The 24,836-nt window shown below is 35.7% G+C and overlaps 1 long non-coding RNA gene across 1 annotated transcript; it reads right to left on the bottom strand.

The window, feature by feature from the left end:
- Positions 1 to 889: 889 nt before the first annotated feature.
- On the bottom strand, positions 890 to 2,238 carry LOC135196862 (uncharacterized). Its single transcript, XR_010310498.1, has 3 exons — positions 1,782 to 2,238; positions 1,423 to 1,561; positions 890 to 997 (listed from the first exon to the last, which is right to left on the bottom strand). It is a non-coding gene; the product is annotated as an uncharacterized LOC135196862 (long non-coding RNA).
- Between the last annotated feature and the right edge of the window lie 22,598 nt (positions 2,239 to 24,836).

Here is a 24,836-nt window from a genome sequence, read left to right as displayed (position 1 = left end):
TATTAACCCTTTGTATTTTGGTTAGGTGGTCTGGTGGGTTTTGGCTCCTTGCAGAGGTAGTGGTAAGGATCTGTTAGGTAAGCGGACAAGGTCCCTCTAACAGCATCCGACTTGGATTCTACCACAATAGGGGATCACATATCCCAGTGGTAGATCCGAGAGTCTTTCAGCATCAGGTCACGTCCTAGCTGTAGCTCTCCAGGCAATGCAGACTCAGAGATAGTATCTATGAAGTCTTCATCCTGAAAAGGTGAGAACCAAGGTTTTATATCCTACAACATTAGTTGTTTCCCGTCTTACCTGTATTATTGAGCTGTCTCTTACCCTCCACCAAGGGTGCCAATCAGCTAAGTATATATCTGTCAGGGAAGTTCATGTACAAAAATGATATTGTTAAACTACAATAAAGTTTTGTACATACTTACCTGGCAGATATATACGATTAATGGCCCACCCAGCCTCCCTCAGGAGACAGGTGGAAGAGAAAAATCTGACAAGCTTACGGGAGTGGTTCGTACATCCGCCACCCAGCGGCGGGTAAGGTAGACCACCTGACCTACCTGTCGCGTGTGCCGCGAGATTTGAAATTCTGTCGGGAACGTCGGAGACTATAGCTAAGTATATATCTGCCAGGTAAGTATGTACAAAACTTTATTGTAGTTTAACAATATCATTTTTGTATCAAGTAACATGGAACAGTGGCAGGAGTACCAGCAAGCTTGACTGTATCATTACAGTTCCAGAAAAGCAACGTTGGCAGATTTGATCCAGCTGCGGAGAAGAGTAGCTTCATTTCGGTATGGAGAGCAGCAACAATGGCAGTACCAGCAGCAGCAGCCACAGCAGCATTAGCGCATCATTATTGGCCCTCGTATAATAAGAGCATTGGCAGAGTTGTCCACAGAATGGCTAATTGTGCAACCCTTATATACTCACTGTCAGTAAGGATGATCACATCATGCAACATCAGCAGCATTAATTACACTAGTAACTGCACCTGCATCACAAGAGAACAAAATACCTAAGCAATATGATGCACTAACTAAAAATGAACTAGCATCACAAGAGAAAGTTCTACAGCCAAATTTATGCCTTTCAGATATTTTAGATATATTCTATTTCTGGCTCAAGTTTGTCAAGCAGCAAGAAATTTCTTTATAGGGCATAAGCAATAATTAAATGCATAAAGGAAAGGCCAGTTATTCACTGAGCTGACTAATGCAGATACCCATCAAGAGAAGTTATTTACAAGGAATATTCACTTAGAGGTTATTTACTAGGAATATTTCACTTATTATAAGATTTTGGATTTGAGGTGGCTTTGATTTTGAGATCTAAAAGAGATTTACACTGCAGCTCAATGCTAAAATGTTTAAATTCCTCCATAATCTATTATTATTTACCAGTAATTTGAATTCTTACCAGTCTTATCTTCCCAGGCTGGCAAAAGTTTATGCAAGAAGAGCCAAGAACTTTCCCTTCTGCCTGAAGACAATGTATTTGCAGATTCAGAACTACAGTGTCCAAGTACTATCTTTAATAGCGGTGACAGTCGCCAAACCTTAAAAGTTTGAAGATAATTTCATCCATCAGTTGAAATGTCAAAGTTTATCCACCAACTACAATCTATGAATTTAAATGTTTCAAACGAGCTTTGATAAACAAGTGTTTTAAATATTGTCCCGACTAACAAAACTAATGTTAGTCTATACAAAGGAATATTGTGAAAGTATATTATCTTAAAGTTTACACAAAAAACTTACTTGTGTAGCCTATATTACCTTTGTATATATATAACCTTGATTATCTTCCTCCTTCACTCAACTTTTTGGTTTTGTCTGAACTTCAGTCAACAAGAGATGGTCATTAAAAAAGCCACATTAGCAGAAATGCAGCAAACTCTAATGTGCCACTAGATGAGTGCGCTGAACCTGGTTAATCTCATCTAACTAGAACACACATCCATGAGACAACTTAGGAGTATGATGCAAGGTAAAATTCATGGGTCTGGGAAGTTGAATTCCAAGCAATGGATTTCTTCATCTTTCTCCCAAGTAGCCAGTAAAGCTCACAGTAGCTGCCACAAAGTTCCTCCAAGTTTATTCCTCACATCTATAAGCCCTGATGGAAGAGAACTGTTTTTAAATACAGCTTTGTTCATTAAGGTACAACATGTGGCATTAAAGTTCACAGATTTCTTCTAGAAACATTGTTATGCCAGCAGTATTAACCGTGAAAGCCTAGGCCATAATAGAGCTTAGTGGACACATCCAATTATATTTCCTTACTTCTGAAGTGTTGAGTAACTAAATGATCATGGATATTCTCCTCGCCTGAATATGCTTAAAGAGTCCAAATTCAATCCTGCATTAGGCATCCACTTAGGTACTGGTGACAGCTAAAATACCAAAACCATACTAATAAACATTATAAAGCCTGATCAATACACTTACAAAAGTCCCACGAATTTCTGACATGTCACTTTTGCTTTAACAGTTACCTAACTTTTAATCAAATTACGAAGCTTGTATGGCATTAAATATCATCAAACAATTGTAATATATCCTATTGGAATTTTGCACTAATTTATTATTGTTTAATGACCAAAAATACAGCAGCTCCATTAACAGTTAGGACCAAGCCGCTGAGGAAGGAGGTGGAGCTGTCAGTCACACTGCTAGGCCTATAAATCCTCCTCTACATTATAACCCAAATTAACTCAAAATACAGGAAGACTTGAGTCTTCGAGTATGCTTCAAATTAATGCAATTTCAGTCTTACCTCGTCACAAATTCATAAAACGGGAGTAACAGGTTACAGGAACTCAACACTCCGAATACAAATAATATATAAATGGAACTTTAAGATGGCGGCGAATATAAAGAAAACTAACCGAAGCTAATCCAACTCGACAGCTCCTCTTATAATATTTTTTCCCTTTAAAACTGAGTTTTTAGAAGGTATTAATCTTGTCGAGTAGATGTGACTTTGTTTAATTTAATACAAGCATCCTTATTAAAGCTCACAGTAAGGCCACCAAATTTACAAATAAAGAAAATGGTCATTTATCATAAAAAATGGTCATTGATATTTTATGAATGTATGGGAAACTAAAGGTTTCCATCAAAACAATTTTGTATAAACATAATTTCACGTTATATAAATATATATCATATATATATATATATATATATATATATATATATATATATATATATATATATACATATATATATATGTATATATATATGTATATATATACATATAATATATGTATATATATAATAGATATATATATATATATAGATATATATATATATATATATATATTATATACACAAACACATACACCAAAATTTTAGAATAAATGCACACTGATATCTTTATCGTACTTTGGTCCTCCCGAAGTATTAGTAACGTTTTATGTCCAATGAAACCCGCTGCAAATCCACAATTACTAAGCTACTTCGAATTACTTATATAACTTAAGCCCCCATTGTTACGCTTTGCACAATAACAGTCACAAAATGTGGCCATAATTAGTTCTTTGATCTTTTTTTTTTTTTAAGTTTGTCGTCTGCCGAAGTGAAAAATGGGACACCTACTGCCGTCATCTATTGGTAATTTTGTAAAACAAATATAACTGAAACAAGACGAAAAATTTTCGTTTTTGCTTTGAAAAACACTATTGTAATGTACGCAAAACAAATTTTAAAAATAAGACATCTCTTCAAATCTACACCAAATTAAATTAAATACATTTTAAGAGAGTATAAGACAATTTGACATACATATCTGGCAATATATATATAAAAAAGGTGGAGCTTTGCGGAATTTAGAAACTTGCATTACCAAGACGTTATACAATTTTAAATTCTATCAGAAAGAAATGTACGGAATTGGCTGGACCATAGGTTTTAAAAATGAGATATACTGTATATATGTAAATAAAGACTTCATTAAATTACGTATAATGTTTATTTAATTTCTCTCGTTGACACATACCATCAAGTTGGCTATCCTGGTGGGACGTAGCCGCTAAGTTTAAAAATAATAATAATAATAATAATAATAATAATAATAATAATAATAATAATAATAATAATAATAATAATAATAGTTTGACACCATATAAATATAAAGCAGATATACAACAAAGACAGTACAATATTTTGTGTATAAGTAACACGACAAACATGGTAACAGTTCATTAATACTTCTTAATACTTTACTAACGCCAACTTTATATTTTGTCTTTCCAAAAATTCTTATCACTTCACGTTCCCAAGGGCTATAGGTCCCACAAACAGTTGCCCTACGTTCATTGTAATTTCTGTACGGTAAGTTCAAATTCCAATTTTACTTGTAAAACTACAAAAAATGCAGAAAAATATAAGTGAAAGGGTAAACATTTCTACACTTAAACTGTATTGTATTTCCTGAAATTTCACAAACAAATAAAAAAAATACAATCACAATGTATCCTTGCTCTACAGGAGAGGTTATGAGGAATATAATTAAGGCAAATGCTTACAAGCCCGTGCACCTCAAAATAAATAATAAAATAAAATCATATACTCCATTTAATGATACATGCTGCAAAGAGTATCGTTTACCGAACCTTGCACCGATAATAATATTAGCAGACATGGTACACACCATGGTTCAGACTCTAGAGAATAGAGTAGACACCACACCAACATGCACTTAATGGTGGCGATGGATATAGTAGGTACTTATGCTACTGAATGTTAATCACAAATAAGTAGCTACGAACTAATGATATCTATACCAATGCAACGGACAAATACAGCAGAAGAGTTAAAGATTTCCATTTGAAATAAGGACTATGTTCTGCGATCTTCGGTTTACGATTACTTAGGAAAGCAAATGTGTAAAGACCAAGGTATATAGAATAAGGTAGTCTGTCGTCTTCTGAAGCGAAAAAAAGACAACTATTGCCATCTATTAGTGATAATTCACAACTATAGTCGATTCATTTAAGGTAGATTCTTGCGCCTACGAGAAGTTTGTTTGGCGGGCTCTGATTGGCTGGTACCGGGACGTAGGCCGCTCGCTCAGTGTCATATTTTCGTCTGTGACTTAGAAAATAACATGCAGTATGTTTATATTTCTTCATTTATCTCACGTTTTCCAAAAGATAATAAAGTTTTGGTCATACCAAAGGATTCGGTATTAATTGTACAACTAAATAACCTTTTCCTGAAACCAATTAGATAAAACACAAAAGGAATTACAACGAGTAAAAGTGAAGAGAAAAAATTTCAATCTTTACACCTGTTTTTATTTATCATCGGATTTTTAATAAGTCATACGATCAAGATGAATTAAAACTTGTATTTTCATACAATAAAATCACCCTAGATACGCTGGTGGCTTTCAGATTTTGAATGCGTGTAATATGTGAAGAGAAAATGAAGAATATGTCTTATTATTTTGCAGCCGTACTTGACTCAGCCTGATAGAAAGTCAATCTTTCTTAATTATTTGTTGTTTATTAATTCACTGAGATTATTATTTCATATTACTCAATTAAGTCTCTGATGTCTCTTTCATTTGAAAATATATTCATAAAATAAAATTAGAAACAATGTCTTGAAACAACCTGATTACAAAGTTTAGACTGAGTTGAAGAGTGTGAAGTCGTCTTTCCACAGAGTTCAACTTCTTTGCTGGATTGAAAATTCCCCGCGGCACGCATGGGTCTGAGCTAACGATACCAGATGCATCCATCTGATTATTATTATTTTTTTCCTTATCAGATATGCCCAGACATACTATATGATATTGGATTTAAAATGTTCGACAGTTATAATGTAAATTGTGTATTTATTTTCAGAAAATGTAATAATATAACATGGTAAATATTGTCGAAACTCTAACTTTTTATATCGCTAATTGGCAACTCAAATCTCTCGCTGAGGAGACAAACGCAACGACGACGCCTTGCAGATCTCATTCTCTCAGCAATACCGTCAAACTTGAATCATTTACTGATGCAACATAATAAGACATATTCTTCATTTTCTCCTCACATTTTACACGCATCCAAAATCTGAAAGCACCAGCGTATTCAGGGTGAATTTGTTGTATGAAAACACAAGTTTTATTTTATCTTAATCGCGTTAATGATGCAAAATCCGATGATAAATAAAAACAGGTATAAAGAATTAAATGCTTCTCTTTTAACTTTTACTCGTTGTAATTCCTTTGTGTTTTATCTTATTGATTTCAGGAAAAGATGGCTTAGTTGTACAATTAATACCGAATCCTATGGTATGACCGAAATTTTCCTATCTTGAGCAAAGCGTGAGTTGATTGAAGAAATATAAACATAATAATGCTAGTTTTCTAAGCCACAGTAGAAAATAATGAGACTGAGTGAGCGGCCTACCTCCCGGTACCAGCCAATCAGAGGCCGCCAAACAAACGTCTCGTAGGCGCAAGAATCTACCTTAAATGAATCGCACTATATATATATATGCGGCCATTTGTAGTCAAGATATTTTTTGTTTTTTTTTCTCTCTCTAAAAGTTATATTTTACCGTATAAAATCGCCCAGTAAAACCATGATATTACAGACTCTGTATAATAGAATCACTTATTTAATAGCCAAACATATTAAAAATTACAAATTATTACGATATATGGTAAAGAATTAAGAACAGAATGAATTTTGCTAACTGGTTTTGGCATTACCTCGAGAAGATGGAGCTTTGCCGGAGATGCCATCATTATTACAAAACAATAATAAATTACATTCCATTACAAAAAGGAAGGACTTATGTGGTTAAAAAAACTTTTAACAGGTAATTATACACATCAATAGAATACGGGAGAATTCACTGTGAAAGAAAACGACACGGCATTATATTGCAATAGAGAAAATGTACCAATTATTGTTTATGAGTAACTAAAGCTTTCTTGTCCTTTCATTTATATAAATGTTTAGAGTAAATAACGAGTTTCTTAATTCCTGATACTTCATATAACTGTCCGATCGTACGCTTTATTTGTAAAATTATAAGGAGTAAGATACGTTTGTATTGTTTATAATAAAAGAGTCAGGATTATATACCAAGGAAAATTTTATGAATACTTTAAAGACAATGCCATTTCACGTTATTAAGAGGCACGAACTCAGATTCTCTCTCTCTCTCTCTCTACCTCTCTCTCTCAAGTCTTCTGGATACTCAATAAACCTATTGGAATGTCACAAAAAGAAAGCATGCAATGACTGTATACTATATCTGCTAAGCGACACAAGTTTATAATCTCTCTCTCTCTCTCTGGTGAACAGCTGAGGCCTCTTCCTTATGTATAGCGCGGAAGGGAGGGAGTACAAAATGGAGTTGTCGAAATCGTATTCCAGTGTAAAAATGATTTGAATTATTTATCACACTGTCAATTCATCAGCGTCACTAAATTACATGTATGCATACATACATACATACATACCAAAATGAGCTAGTCATAACTCACTGTTGATCAGATCTGATGAGATAGGGCTAACTAGTGGATTTATGTGCTGATAACACTGCCCCAGTCCCCATGCAGAATACGCCACTGTGTTCCAGAGTTTGGTAATAGATGGGAAGAAGGTAGAAGGCTTATTTAGACAGTCTGTGTCTCCACTACCACAAGACAGTTGTGTTTGAAGGATATAAACACATTTAGTCAAGAAAATCTCATCAAGCGAAATCACAAAGGTTTCTAAAAGAAAACGAATTCCAACCACGATGACGTCAAGGACAAATTATTATTATTATTATTATTATTATTATTATTATTATTATTATTATTATTATATTATTATATGTTTTTTTTTTTTTTTGCTTTATCACAGTCCTCCAATTCGACTGGGTGGTATTTATAGTGTGGGGTTCCGGGTTGCATCCTGCCTCCTTAGGAGTCCATCACTTTTCTTACTATGTGTGCCGTTTCTAGGATCACACTCTTCTGCATGAGTCCTGGAGCTACTTCAGCTTCTAGTTTTTCTAGATTCCTTTTCAGGGATCTTGGGATCGTGCCTAGTGCTCCTATGATTATGGGTACGATTTCCACTGGCATATCCCATATCCTTCTTATTTCTATTTTCAGATCTTGATACTTATCCAATTTTTTCCCTCTCTTTCTCTTCAACTCTGGTGTCCCATGGTATTGCGACATCAATGAATGATACTTTCTCCTTGACTTTGTCAATCAACGTCACGTCTGGTCTGTTTGCACGTATCACCCTATCCGTTCTGATACCATAGTCCCAGAGAATCTTTGTCTGATCGTTTTCTATCACTCCTTCAGGTTGGTGCTCGTACAACTTATTACTGCAAGGTAGCTGATGTGTCTTGCACAAGCTCCAGTGGAGGGCCTTTGCCACTGAATCATGCCTCTTTTTGTACTGGTTCTGTGCAAGTGCCGGGCATTCGCTTGCTATGTGGTTTATGGTTTCATTTTTCGTATTGCACTTCCTACATATGGGAGAGATGTTGTTTCCGTCTATTGTTCTTTGAATATATCTGGTTCTTAGGGCCTGATCTTGTGCCGCTGTTATCATTCCTTCAGTTTCCTTCTTTAGCTCTCCCTTCTGTAGCCATTGCCATGTGTCATCGCTGGCTAGTTCTTTAGTCTGTCTCATGTATTGTCCGTGCATTGGTTTGTTGTGCCAGTCCTCTGTTCTGTCTGTCATTCTCCTGTCTCTGTATATTTCTGGGTCTTCGTCTACTTTTATTAGTCCTTCTTCCATGCACTCTTTAGCCACTCGTCTTCACTGGTTTTCAGATATTGCCCCAGTGCTCTGTTCTCGATGTTAACGCAGTCCTCTATACTTAGTAGCCTCTCCCTCCTTCCTTCCGTGTTATGTATAGTCTGTCCGTATTTGCTCTTGGGTGTAGTGCTTTGTGTATTGTCATATGTTTCCTGGTTTTCTGATCTATGCTGCGGAGTTCTGCCTTCGTCCATTCCACTATTTTCCTGCGCTGTATCATTATTATTATTATTATTATTATTATTATTATTATTATGATTATTATTATTATTATTATTATTAATTAATCAGAAGATGAACCCTTTCCATATGGAACAAAGGGGCCACTGACTTGAAAGTCAAGCTTCAATATAATAAATAGTATGGTGTTCATTTGGAAGTAAGAGGAGGTAAAGGGAAATGCAGAGAAAAAGAAGATATCACTTATCAAAAAGGAAAAATAGATTAATAAATTAATAATTAAGTAAAAATGTATTAAGATACGAGGATACTATTAACGTAGTAATGCACTTCACCTTTCGCTTGAACTTCTTCAGTTCCAGTTGCACGTAATCCTCTGGAGTCTGGAAGAAGGCTGTACCCAAGTCCAACGTTGTTAGGAGGAATAAAGGACCTCTGGAACTGAGAAGTTCGACAGGGAGGCACATGTATTCTATATAGGTGCTGCCGTTCAGCGAATCTGGTTACTCTCTCGGCAGGAAAAGTGGATCAGGGATCAATTGTGAATCCGAAAGATCTTTACCAAAATACAAATGAAAAAGTGACAAACAAGAGACCCTCAGTCGACGATGGTCCAAGCCATAACTGCTCATATTGGGAAACAAGAAGGAAGAAAGAGAAAGCCTGAATTAAACATCAAGCAAACTCTCTGGACAAATGCAGATCGCTGTGCAAGATAACACTCTTGCATTCTCAATTGGCTTCACCTACAGAAGTTCATTATTATACCAGCCATCTGCACTGATATAAAAAGATCACAACAGACTGCAGATCGATTCTGGCAGACAGGGGAGCCTCCGGAAACGGAAGGTTGTAGAGTCCCAGCTTCATTTAAAATGCTTTTCAGAGACTGGTTCCTGTATGGCGTTTCGCCCTACCATCTTTTTTTGGGATTGCTTTAATTCTCTAACAGCAGATCACATTGCCTTTCAAAGCAGGAAAAAAACGAAAATAGTGGAAAAAAGTTGTTGATTAGTACCAGGTTGCAGCTTGATCAACAATACTGGTCTCCTTCAATTCATCTATATTTGACGTCCATGTTCTGTACAGGGATGGAATTAAATCATTATATATAACTGCTAATTGAATTCTTTGTCACACAAATTTAGATAACGCAATGAAAATTATCATAACAAACAGGCCAGTCAATTCAAAGAGAAGATATTCCTTAACAAATAGAAGGATATTCAATTTTTGCACTGTTTTTTCTTGTCTTTGTATTTCTGAGGTAGGGCAGAAGAACTCATTTTGTTTATGCTTAGAACCTTTATACTCCTGAAGTAAAACTTATGTTTTTCATAACAAGGTAACTTTTTAATAACAAGTACTGTGACAAGACCGGGCATTTGAATGTATGTTGTGGAATGAATTAAAGTACGTCGAAATATACCCATATTATTTTTTTTATGGTCTTACCCCCAACAAGCAATAACGTTCGATCCTCTGGTCCAATACCCACTGCCCACTTCCACCGTATTCCTAATCCCTCACCGCTAAACAACCCCCTCCCCCACCCCCAACCTCCCCCCTCAGTTGAAATCATACGGTTTGCAGTGCATTCACGATAATGACCGTCAGTACAGCCTCTGCAACGCTGTAAGGATTGGAGCCGTTGCAAATATTCTCTCTCTCTCTCTCTCTCTCAACAGATATTTTCATTGGAACGCTGTGAATGAATTATTGTAAAACCTGCTTCTAGAGATAGGTGAACACACGATGTCTCCTCTTAGGATGGACTGATTTATGTCTTTGAGACATCCAAATCCTTGTAACTCCTTGTAACTCTCTCTCTCCCTCTCTCTCTCCCCTGACTTTGCTAATACAGATGCTATGCACAGAATAAAACAAGGTGAAATGGTCTATCCATGAATAAATTAATTAAAAATTAAGCAGAATAAACTGAATGAATGAATATACGGGAATATTAAAATTTTGTACTGAAATGGGAAACGAGAGAGAGAGAGAGAGAGAGAGAGAGAGAGAGAGAGAGAGAGAGAGAGAGAGAGAGAGAGAGAGAGATTGCTATCTTAAATAATATAAAAAATATAAATCCATTAGTATTTCGGACTAACTTTGTAAAAGGTCTGAGAATATCACTGCAAAATGTTAAATGAAGCGAGCATTTATTATTATTATTATTATTATTATTATTATTATTATTATTATTATTATTATTATTATTATTTTGCACCATTTAGCTGCTAACTTCCGGATAAAGATCAAATTGCCTGATACAAAAAAATCTAATAGACTAAATAATTAAAAACCCTGTTTCAAAGCAGCTACATAAAGAGCTCTTTAACAGCACGTCAGCTCATCGACCCTCGCTTATACAATATGCATAGCGCAACAGCTGCCATCTTGGATAGCGAGGGCTATTTGTTGGTTCAGAGATAACTAGGCTCATTCTAACGGTTTTTTTCTTTTACAGTATATCTATCTATATATCATATGTTTTAACATCTGTCTATCGTGCCGAATAGCGACGTATTCCGTCTTCAGAAGTCGTGCAATCGCTTTCGTCTCATAGGACTAACGTACTTACCTATATGCTGCTTGTTCACATTCATGCGTGTGGACATAAGTGTGCAAAATGTATATTTTATAACTTTGTACCTATGACTGGCGTATTACGCCTTTGGTGCTGGGCAGAAGAATATCTCGTCGTTGGGAATATGCGGTTGGCGTACACGTGTAGCGTAGGGCAATGACCCCAGGGGAATATGGCATGGGTCTAGCTAGCTATTCAGAGTTGAAAGGAATACGTAGCTACACATAAGCAGTAAATACATACGTACAGTCACTGTATTTGTATATATGTGTATATAATGAGCCAAGAAGTCTTTATTCTAATGCATTTTCATTTTGCAGACTCAAAAACTTCTTGTTCTTTTAGTTTATGAAGTCAGCCTCGCAAGGTATAGGCCTAGACCTATTCAGATGTATCCAAAATTTATTTCCTGTTGATTTTTGCTTTCAATGCTTTTGTAAGTATCCGTCTAATCTATTTCATCCTGTCAACATTTACATCTGTCTGCAACAAATGCATCGACAAAGTAAACTTTGATGTATACAGCTAAACGGGAGGATTCGGACGGAGCGGTAGACGGAGGAGGGTAACGGTTGAATAACGACGATCCGGCTTGGAGACGGCAACATCGAGTCGCAACATTTCGAAAAAGTTCGGTCGATCTTTTGCGAGTTTCGCTCGAATGGCTTCGCAAAGAAGCCGTCATCGTCTTCAAATACGTCTCTCTTATTGAATGAAAGATTTCCACGTTGAAATATCAGTTCTAAGAGCAAGATATCACAGCATAGAACTATTTCGTCGAAGATTTATCCTTAAAGAAACATAACGAAATCCACTGAAATATTGCAGACGCTTTCAGTTGCTCTTAAACACGCGGTCGGGACTTGGGAAGATACGCGCGTTTGAACCTCGTTAAGACGAACCACGGGAGAAATGGGAATAAATATTAATTCAAAAAATGCAAGAGTTCGGTAGTTATGTTTCTAATGACGTCTGTTGAGGTGTACAGAACTCTGTCAACTGCACGCAAAATGATCCCGTAATATTAGATTGAGTTATTAGTGTATATATAAAGAGTAGGTCTAAAGACTTGTGAAACTGCATTGCATTGTAACTTGTGTGTTCCGTTAACTAATTGAGCAATTGTTTTTTTTTAAGGACAGTACTCTGTATCACCAAAATGAAGCTCGTTTTTTAAATTCTGATCCGAAAATATGTTACACAGATTTATTGTAATATCTATCGTATCTTTCTCTCTCTCTCTCTTTCTCATGAATCCTAAGACATTTTGCATTTACCATTCGAGTATATTTGCTTCTCTCTCTCTCTCTCTCTCTCTCTCTCTCTCCTTAAATAGATCTGTCTCCTTTTCTGTTCATTCTTACTTACACTGAAATGTAAAAAAAAAAAATAATAATAAGATTACGATAATACTCATATTTCTTCTCCAAAAGTCCAACGCCCTATTAAATCATTTTACATTGTCTTTACTACCATCATCACTATCATTGTCATAATTATTATCACTATTATTGTAACTATAACTTACGCATAATGTCCAAAAGTTCATCAAAGTAATTTTGCTCCATAAGCAAGCTTTGGCTGTATATCGGAAAAGACTGAAAATAGCTAAAATTCCTAATGGCTACCCTATGAGCAAGAGCCCGTGCCGGCATAAGGCCAGCTTAATAAAAAAAACAAGAAAAGCAGTTAAACTGTTGGAAATGTTTATTGAAAAATGGAGGAAGGACAAAATTACGCAAAAAAGGGAAAAAAATCAGCATTCAAATACATATACGCATATATGTAAACGTTAAGGAATAAGCATGACAAATTAAAAGTATGCGATATACTTACATTTATGCAAGAGCTATGTATGTATGTATGTCTTCAAAGCATGGGATGTTCTTAGATGTATGGATGTATGTATGATGTATGTTAAAAGCATGGGATGTACATGTATTTATGTATGTACGTATGTTAAAAGCAGGGATGCCTTTAGGGGATGGATCTTAGTATGTAGTATGTATGTATGTATTTTATGGATAACACAAAAATATCTAAGATTCAAAATGAATTTTTTATAATCATGTCATCTTTACGAATATATAAATTCGAAAAATATATATTACAAACTCAACTGAATTTTGCACCAAGAGAAACATAGAAAAAATCAACGTTATAACTTGCAATTAAATATATATATATATATATATATATATATATATATATATATATATATAATATTTATGGGGGAATTATTCAATGAAATTCACAAATAATTTTCTCTTGATAAAAAAAGTTGGATGCGACCACTGACAAATTAAATATTTTAGCTCAACGGAAGAAGTAATATTTTATATATATATATATATATATCATATATATATATATATATATATATATATATATATATAATATATATCCTGTGCCTCTGTTTTTGTTCTAAGCAAATAATATAAAAAAAATATAGAAATAAACAGATAAACAAATAATTAAACGTATAAATGAATGAATAAATCCAATGAAGTTAAAGGACTGCATCGAGATGTACTTAGCCCGATGTCTTATCAGTCGTTTATGCAAAACACTTCATTTTTAAAACAATGCAGTAAAAAGTGCATATTTATATATTATGAATGCGGTGACGATAGCTGGACTGCCAAAAACGAGTGAAGAAAGGTTAATTTATCTTTCTTTAAATCCATACTATCCATATTTTCATAATAATAATAATAATAATAATAATAATAATAATAATAATAATAATAATAATAATAATAATAATAATAATAATAATTATAATTATAATAATAATTCAAATCATAAAAGCGCAAAAATAAATGATTAACGTAAAATGAGGTTTAAAAAAAAATATTATTATTTAAAAAAGACGAATCCACTGGAAGTCGGTTGATATGAAGTCAAAGTATTACCGGCAATTTCTGTCACGAATTTACCTGCACATATTTGAAACCAACCAAAAAAATGTTATTGACCTCAAAAGCTCGCCTACACATGTGTTTACGTTTCCTGTCACATGTGCGTATAAGCATGCTTTTGGGATCACTGAACTTTTGGTAGGTTTCAAATAAATGTGTAGATTTGTAATTGAAAATACGCTAAGTGAAGCGTATATAGCTAAATACATGGGAATATATTATATGGGTAGGCAAATACGTCATGATATTCGTATGTATAAACTGAATATTTTGTGTAGAATGCAATGTAATTTGAATATAGAATGTATATTAGTTATGGTGTCTTAAATATCGAGTGTGTGTATTATCAAGAATATTTTGAATATCGAGTGTACGTTGGCAACGATATTTAGAGCACTGAATAATAGTTATCGAAAGGACTTTGAATATTAACTGATACTTATGAAAAATATTAGTACTTTGAATACTGGAGTGATACATAAGTATTTTGAATAATGAAAGAAACTTATCAAAAGTACTTTGAATATTGACTGATAGCTTCGAAAATATGATGAATAATGAGTATAGCATCAAAAGTCTATTTTGACTTGAGCGAGTGAGTATATAATAAAACTTACCGTAGGTAAAACATTTAATGAAAAAAAAATCTAAAACATTAAAAGTTTTATCACTTTAAACGAAAAGTATTATATTTTTTATTATATTGAAGAAACAATTCCTGCTTTCAATTATAGAAAAATGTGAAGTATTTATTTCTTCTGAGAAAAAAAATCTATCTTGCAACATCAACGTGTTGAATTTTACGTTCTCTTGCATAAGAATTTTAGCTTCAAATTAATGAAGTATCTAATTTTTCATGCTATTGAAAAAAAAATATTACAAAAAATATTTGAATTTTTCATTCCATCGTGTTCAATATTTCAGTCTATCAAATAAACTTAACTTTTTTTTTTAGCAAATAAACAAAATTCAATTCAGAAATCCCGACGGATAATACAAATACGAAGAGAATTTTTTTTATATCTTTTACTTATACAATAACTTATCTCAGATCTATTTTACCGGAATACATCATTTTACATCATTTTAGCAAATATATAAACAAAATTCAAATCAGAAACACCTACGGATAAAACAGACGCGAAAGAAATTGATTTTTTTTATATCTTTTACATATGGACTAACTTATCCCAGATTTACTTCACCGGAATACATCATCGTAAATTTACTTCTCCCGGCCCCCCCGTTTTTTTTTTTTTTTTTTTTTTTTTACAGTTCCGGTATTTATTTTCAACGCTTCATTTCGCCTTTCATGTTTATATTCCAAACGGTGGCAGTTGCATCTGCTCGTCTTATCTGCAGGGGACATCTGCTAAAATGCAAGATGTGGGACGCAGAGTTTTACAGCTGTGTCCTCATAGTCATCCAACCATACACAGCTAGCATGTGCAGAACATATGCAAGCGCGCATACGGACACATACACACACACACACACACACACGAGCACACAGACATTTATATGCAATGGTTTGTACGTGAATATGTGATGCCACATACAGATAGGTGCAAATGCATGGTAATTATTAGTGAATTATTGTGATGTTTCTTTTTAAATCTCCATCAGTAACGGACACACACATACATATATAGAATTCTATAGACAACTGATAAAGGGCCTATCCTAAGTTGATATCCGATTTTTTTTTATTGAATCGTACAAAACCATGCAAACAGATGTTTAAAAAGTGAAAAACGGAAATGGTAAAATATTGTCTAGTAAATGAAGGAACGCTAAAACCGCTGAAGAAATGTTTCCTAATAGAATATAATGAAACAAAGAAGAAATTTTCGACCAAATAATTCACGATAAACAGAAGAAAACTGCGTAATAAGAATCTTAACTTGCTAGGTGATTATCTGCCTACTAACAAAATGTATACGTGATTGCAGTTACTAAAATGTATACGTGATTATAGCTTGATTATAGCCACTAATAAAATGTACAAGTTATTACAGCTACTAATAAATGTATACGTGATTTTAGCTTGATTACAGCTACTAACAAAATGTATAAGTGATTACAGCTACTAAGAAAATGTATAAGTGATTATATTTTGGTTATAGATACCAACAAAAATGTATAACAAATCAGATACAATAATATAAAATAAAGTAACAATGCTACGTTTTTGCAGATGTATAGCTTCATGTAAACGCCGACCTGAAATCATTGTAGTTGACGTTTCGCGAAAAAAATGATCAACTTAGCTTTTTGTTAACACTTATACATTATTCTTTATTCTATCAGCATTCAACTTAATTCCTATTCTGTTTCCCCTACAGCTCTTTTTCCCATACGACTACCGCTTTTTTTATCATGAGCCTTGTGCATGTTAATATAATGATAATGATGAGTGCAACGAAATGGAAGATGGAATTTCTTCATTCTGGATCCAAGGCTTGTAGTGGCTATCGTAGATTCAAATCAACCGTGCATTTGATGTCTAGGCCAGTCCCTTACGACGCTCCTGATTGGCTGTTAATAAGCCAATCAAAGGGCTGGAATCTCTCAGTCTCTAGAGCAGTGATTCTCAACCAGTGTGCCACGGCACACTGGTGTGCCACGAGATTATTTGAAGTGTGCCACGAAATATAGTCATGGCACACCAGAAAATACGAAAAATGGGTATAGATTTTGGTTTAACATGAATGAAAAGTAACGCTTATTGATACTGACAATTATTTAAAATATAGCCTACTTTGCAGTTTACATAAGTAACTTTCAGCCATTTGAGTTCGTCATAATATTTATAATAATTCTACAATTAATAAAAGTTTAATATTATAAGTGGAGATGGAATTCGGTATTGTGATGGGCGTCGTTCTGTCTGGGATGTATGACGTGGTCTATTGCCTCATGCTTTCAAACCGTTTTTAGTATAGTTCCTTTTGTTTCAACCAAAATAGTTGCATTTTAATGTAGCACTGTGTCTACTTGTAATGAGTATATTGCTATGTTGTTATTGAATTTTGATCTTCAGGCTGCCCGTTGTTGCTATCATCTGCAATCGATGTTAGGAGTTTAATCACTTTCAAGTTTGATAATTGATATATGTATCATATACAAATGATCCCTATTGTTGTTTCTCATCTGACAGCGCTTCATGAAAACATCGACCACTATTTTCCATCACTGAGCACAGAGAAGTATGATTGGATTCGAAATCCTTTCATGAATATTCCCTCTAATATTGGATTACAGTTGTGTGAAGAATAGGAACTGGCCACCATTTCTAGTGACAGAGATCTTAAAATAAAACATTCTACTGTACCTATTGACTCATTTTGGATATCTGTTCAAAGAGGAATATCCCACATTATCTAAAAAAGCTTTATCACTTTTGTTGCAATTTTCTACATCTTATTTATGTGAACTTGGCTTCTCAACCCTAAATAACATCAAAACTAAGAAGCGAGAGAGACTACGCTTAACTGAAGAAGAAATGAGGGTCTGCTTATCACACATTCGACCAAATGTTGAGGAAGTCGCCAAAAAACACCAGGCACAAGTTTCACACTAATCATCTTCACAATTTACTCTAAGAAAAACACTGAAATAAAGTAAGTTCATATTTAAAAGTGTTTTATTTCTTAAGTCTGTAGTTCCATCTCATATTTACAAGTATATATTCTCTTAATTTTTTCTCGTAAATTTTCCAAGTGTGCCATTGGTAAAAAAAGGTTGAGAAACACTGCTCTAGAGAGAGTTCACATGGGTAGGATCTATGTTCCACCTCTCATGAGGGATATACGTCTTTCAAAAGTATCCCTCAGGAGAGGTGGAATATAGATCCTGCCTATGTGAACTCTCGAGGGAGACTGAGAGTTTCCAGCCATGTGATTGGCTTATCAACAGCCAATCAGGAGCGTCGTAAGGGACTGGCCTAGACATCAAATGCACGGTTGATGTGAATCTACTACAGCTTATCCCAAAAAAGTGTTAAGAAACTGAGAAGTAAAGAAAGGGGTCACTGTGGTCTAGGTCAAATATGGCTTTCCAAAAGTTGTGGAAAGAAGAACCACACAATGAGCTAACTGGACGCCATGCAGTGGTATTGTATTGGGGGGGTAATGGAGTGGGTGTCCCTCGAGGAGGGAAGGTCTCACAGAGGAATGGACGAGAGGAATAAATTATATACCTTTGTGAGAGGGTGAATGTTAGGTAGTAGTCTCCCTCTCAGGACCTCTGAAGCTAATGATATCTAACGTAAATCTAACTTTACCTAGTGAGACCTTACATATTTCTATTCACGCCAAAAACTATAACAATTTAAAACTGAAATAAATTACTAGTTTTTCAAGTTATTTAATACTGCCATGGGATAATGACCGTACCTGTCTATTGCTTCGTCAAGCATCACTGCTTGTGGAGTGCTTGCAACTTACACAGTCAATCTCCAACATCACAAAATACCCTGTGTCCTGAGATAGAGGTCCCTAGAGTTTTTGACCGATAGCAGGGTTTTCAGTCCCGAGTATGACGGACTCTAGAGTTATCCTAGATTGAGTTGTGTATTAATATTATTCATCTTTTGGAGTATGGAGACAGTGAGTGAGATCTGTCATTGCTCAAAAGGAGATTGTCACATTACAATTGTATTTAATTCCTTGCAAGGATTCTTACATTACCTAGAGAACTTACGTAGTATGTCATAAAAGAATAGAAAATAATAAAAAATGGGACAGTTTAATTTCCATATCTCCGTTATCGCTTTGGCGAATTTTTTCCTCAACTTTTTTCTGAATCAAGAATTGCTCTTTTTATTTTCATAACTAGCCAAGTGGTAGTACGTCTCTCTACCCCTTTCCCCCATCACCAGCCTCCCCCCCTCCCCCGTACCCTCATGCGCCTGAGCCTGTTTTCGTCATCGTTTTTTCCTTCTTGTTTCTTTCGTGTATCCTCCAGGAGGAGGCCGTTGTGGACGGGAGAGGAGGGGGGAGGGGGCTTTTTTCCGCCTTGTGTACCATATCTTCCACTTCCTATAGTTATCGCGTTTTTCTTTCTCTTTCTCTCTCTCTCTCTCTCTTTTTTCTAAACCGAGGCGAAGGGTAACAATAGGCTCCCTGAGAGAGAGAGAGAGAGAGAGAGAGAGAGAGACGCCTTCTCTCTCTGTCCGAAAAAAAGGACACACCAACTTCACTTCCCATTAACCATACAGTCCCTCTCCCAGCCCACCCCACTGCACCTCTGAAAAGAACAAAGGCCCCCCCACCCTCCCCCCCTGTTACTCTCTCCCCCTCCCTCTCTATCTCCCCCTCCTCCTCCTCCTCCTCCTCCCCAGCACCCTTCTTCCCCCTTCTTCGAGAGGTTTGTCCTGCGATTGTCCTCAAGTGTTCCCGAGGGCATTGTCTTAGGGCCCCCCTAACCACTCATTATCAAATGGAGAGAGAGAGAGAGAGAGAGAGAGTCGTTAGCGATGGCGAACTACGGGAGTAGTCGTAAGCCCATCATCTGAAGCGAGAGAGTAGTAGGAGGAGGACGAGGAGGAGGGGATAGGGCCCTTGTCGTAGGTGCTCCAAGAGGCCTTTCGCCATTGATGCCCTCCAAAAGGGGGGTAGTGTAGGGTATAGGGTATACTGTTCTAAATCATGCCTTCTTTCACGGTGGCAAGGTCCATTTGCGACGGGAGCTTTTGTTAAATATGTACGTACGAGGGGACGTCATCTGACTATATACATTTGCTTGAGTCTCTGACACCTGGTGACACCTTGTTGATTGACACCGTCTGTCCAAGCCTTCAAAATGACTATAGAAATTCATATAACAAGTTTCTCTCTTCTATGTTATAGTTACTAATATTACATGGCTCTAGATAGCCATACCTTTTGACATTCTGAATTGAGAAGAATTTCGAAAAATATTTCAGTCACTTAAAAACTGATACAGAGCGAATGAAGGGGACTGAAAATACCAAGTTTATTATATTTCTATGCAATTTAGAAATGGCAGATATCACATGTTCTAATTCACGTGTTTATGAGATATTTATATGGATGCTATCTCTAGACAGGGCACTGCAAATACCAAGTCTGTTATATTTAATATATGCAATTTAGAACTTACAGATTTCACAATTTCTAACTCACGTGTTTTCGAGATATTTTTATGGATGCAAATACCAAGTTCATTATAATTCTATGCAATTTAGATTTTGCAGACTTCGTTCGATCAAAATCACGTGTTTAGTGAAGATATTTATTTGGATATCATCGTTAGACAAATAAAAACTTCGTAAATCTTAAGGGGTCACGCGAATGACAACTGGGTCTATCTATGACATGAACCACCGTTATGCATAATTAAGTCTCTCTCACTCTAATACGAATGACAATGAGGTCTACCTATTATATGAGCTTCCACTATGCATAATTATCTCTCTCTCTCTCTCTCTCTCTCTCTTTTTCTAAAATTCCTCGGGTAATGACACCCTGTCACGCACAGGCTGGAGAAGGACCCTACAATGTCTGGCCAGCAATTTCCTTTTTCTTTACTTGAAAGAAAACACAAAACAATCCTCCGTACTTATATAGGTGACATTGCACGTGTGTCGCATAGTCCTGCACGTAAGCAGCACGTGCAAGGCCGTGCCCCCTACAAGGGACCGGAGGAGCAGATGTTGGATTGAGAGAAGCTTAGAAGAAGGAGGAAGAGGAAGAGAATGAGAGAAGAGATAGGAGGGAAGGTCCATCTGAGGGTGTTTGTGGCCTATATGTACGTCTTTTGGTGGTCACCTTTCCAATGAATGATCATGCTAAAGAAATTGAAGCCATGTGCAAAAAATTCTCAGCTTTTAACCGCAATACTTATTTTGAAAACAAAAATCTAAGCTTTTAACCGCAATACTTATTTTGAAAACAAAAATCTAAGCTTTTAACCGCAATACTTATTTTGAAAACAAAAATCTAAGCTTTTAACCGCAATACTTATTTTGAAAACAAAAATCTAAGCTTTTAACCGCCATACTATTTTGAAAACAAAAATCTAAGCTTTTAACCGCAATACTTATTTTGAAAACAAAAATCTAAGCTTTTAACTGCAATACTTAATTTACAAACACGGCTCACCAGCAGCACGACTAATCCACCAAAAAACATAGACACACACAAACGGATATACACTGCACCACTCACCTTCTCCTGAGGTACTCATACTTTCTCCTACTGTGGTATTATATCAGCTATAAAGAATAAATGGTATTTTAGTATACATATGTCTCAGATAAAAAAAAAATATTCCCATGATTATTTACTTCCTGTCCTTAATTTTATTCGTGTGCTTATTTATCAGCCTAAACTAACCATACATTTATTTAACACAGTGACTAAAAATAAACTAAGTACCTCCGTTGAAGAGGTACCAAGCTTCGATTTCATTTCGCGTCGCGAAAATATAATTCCATCAAATTTGCTATTTTATGTCAAAAGGTTTGTTCCAATAGTATTTCAATCAACTCTTTCGTAAATCAGTTATCATCGAGATGTTGCAAGCTTTCGTGGAACAGATTTTGTAGGGGGGTGAATTTCCAGCTCACGGTCCTTCCTAAGTGGTCGATATCGACTCCGAGGGGTGGGGGGGGGGGGGTCGATGGGACAGTGGGTCGATAAATTCTTAGGGGTAACAAATGGGTTCTATAGCTATAAAAATATAACATTCGTTTAAGAAGTAAAAATGTATGAGATATTACTATGAAATATTCTTGTTGATTTACAAGTAATGTCTTTCAATTAATTCTACTTGATATTTTGGTTACTGAAACATAACATCAAAATATAATGATTTAATATTATTTTAGATAATTAGGTAATAGACCTTTGTAACTAACACCTGTTTCTACAACAATGAACTTACTTTCATTCGATTCACATATATCAGGCTTAAAAATATCATATACTTTATAAATATACTATAATTATTTATTAGCATTATAGTTCTGTCCATACCGCTTTCTGTCCTAATTACACGAGAAATAAAAATACTATTAATGATAATATTTATTCATTTATTTTTGTTTTGTTTCGAGCACGCTCAAGGGTCGATGAGTGATCGATAATTCGATGTGGGGGGGGGGGGAGGTCTCTAAACTTTAGGGTGGTCCTATTTTGGCAGTATACAGATATACAATTTCACAAATCAGTCTGTAATTAGAATTTTTTTTTTTTATTCTTGCTACCTATGTTGCAAGGCAATTGAATTCCATTGCTAGAATGATTTAGTTTAGCCTGCAAAAGGAAAATGCCACTGTTAAGTAACTGACTATCTGAAAACTAGCGGACCGGTGGGTCGATAATGTTGGCAGTGAGCCTCACGCGGTGCACTGTAGGCATGACAAGGTTCTTTGTAGCGTCCCTTCGGCCCTTAGCTGCAACCTCTTTCATTCCTTTTACTGTACATCCGTTTATATTCTCTTTCTCCCGTCTATCTTTCCACTATCTCCTAACAATTATTTTGGCGCTATTTTCAGCGTTGAATAACCACAATGGTCCCAGCGCTTGACTTTTGCCCTAAATTTTTATATTCTAATTCCAAATTAATAGTGATGTAATATTATCATTTTTTTTTTTTTTACCAGTAGGATATCAATTATCTTCAGCATCCTTAACAAACGCGGTTTCATGCCAGGGATTGTCATCATATCCTACAGCTGAGACGAATTCGTGCTTCGCTTTCTAAAATCAGATCACATCGATATCAAGATACTGGATGCCTGTATTTTCTCTGAAGTAACAGCTGCTGACTTTTTTCTTATCTTGATAAGTCCAAGTTCTTTTATCTTTAAGATATTGTTACCGAATCAATGATTTTTCTAGCGATAAGTCGATGGTTATAACAATAAATGGTATTTTGTCTTAAAGATTTTTTTTAGTATTGTCATAAATTTGTATGTTTCAATAGGGTCCCTTTGAGAAGCATATAACTGTTAATATTATCTGAATTAAGCATCAAATTCATCATAGGTCTCTGAAGAATAAGATATGAAGGGAAAATAGATAAATAAATAATGGGCACATACGTATAGGTCTAGTGTACGACTACGCGGGATGTTACATTCTAGAACAATAGTAATTTTCATCAGCTCTAGTTCAGAGCCAGAGTTCTCTTTGAATCAATTCCACCACCGGCTCCCAATCTAATATTTAAATGCTCCTCCCTCCCATTACACGGCCGTTCTTTATTCTACCCATTCGCCCATGCTACTCCCCCATTTCTCTCTACTCTGTGCCATTATGCTCCGCCGAACCCATTTATAGGCGGTCATTGCACCGCCCGCCAACTGTTTCCCGCCAGATTTTCGCGCTCCATGACGTCACCAACAATAACAGCTTCTTTTGGCGCCAAACGGATCTCGGAAATGGTTAAATAGATGCCTGGTGATGCCCGCCGCATTAATATTGACGAAGGCTTAATGATGGCTATCCCGAATCAGCCTTTCTTAACAAGACTAACCTTTCGGAAAAGGTCCGGAGTTGCGTGAGTGAGCTGCTCTGTTGAAAGGTCATTCCGCGTTGACGGAAACCAGCTGATGTTGGCGGGTATCATCATCACCACCGTCATCAGCTGTTTCACCTGGTAGAAGCCATTTTTTTTTTTTTTATTAATGCTACGTTTTAGTCCGTCCAGTATTTCCGCAAACGGCTTCAGGTATTCCGATGTATCTAGTATCTTGTAAGCAGACTCAAATACCTCGGTCTATCGGATCCACTATCAATAGTATTGGTTCAGTTTGGAGCTCTACCAAGACAGAACTACTACATAGGTCTATTGGAACAAATATTTTTTGTGATAAGGACAGGAACTGCTATTAATTTGATGGTTGTGGATAGGACTACACCACAGAACTGGAGCCAAAAATTAATTAATATCAGTATATCCATCTGCCATTCATTGTTTCTTAAACGGAAGTTAAAATGAGAGATTACAGATTGCGAATAACTTGTAGTACATCTGGACACAGCCGAGAGAGAGAGAGAGAGAGAGAGAGAGAGAGAGAGAAAGAGAGAGAGAGAGAGAGCTTTAGAGATCTTCCGTGCGGAAAAATGATGATTTCGAAGAAAGAATGTCAGTAAAGACACTTTTCAAACTCTTCGAACTTCGAACATGTGGCTCTCTCTGGTATAGTTAGGTCTAGGGCAGGCCAAGGCTGCTGCCTGCCTGATGCCAACTGCTGAAAGCTGAGTTTGGGGGTTTCCCATCGGGGAAAGAAAGATAGATGGCTTTTCCGAAGTGCAGATAGACAGACATAGACAGAGAGGTAGATAGATGGATAGACGGGGAGGCAAGGAACGAAAGGGAGGTGGGA

Source organism: Macrobrachium nipponense, chromosome 18 (genome assembly GCF_015104395.2).
Source record: "Macrobrachium nipponense isolate FS-2020 chromosome 18, ASM1510439v2, whole genome shotgun sequence".
Lineage (NCBI taxonomy): Eukaryota > Metazoa > Arthropoda > Malacostraca > Decapoda > Palaemonidae > Macrobrachium > Macrobrachium nipponense.
The sequence above is the reverse complement of the archived record's forward strand: the minus strand, read 5'-3'. Positions and strand labels throughout refer to the sequence as shown.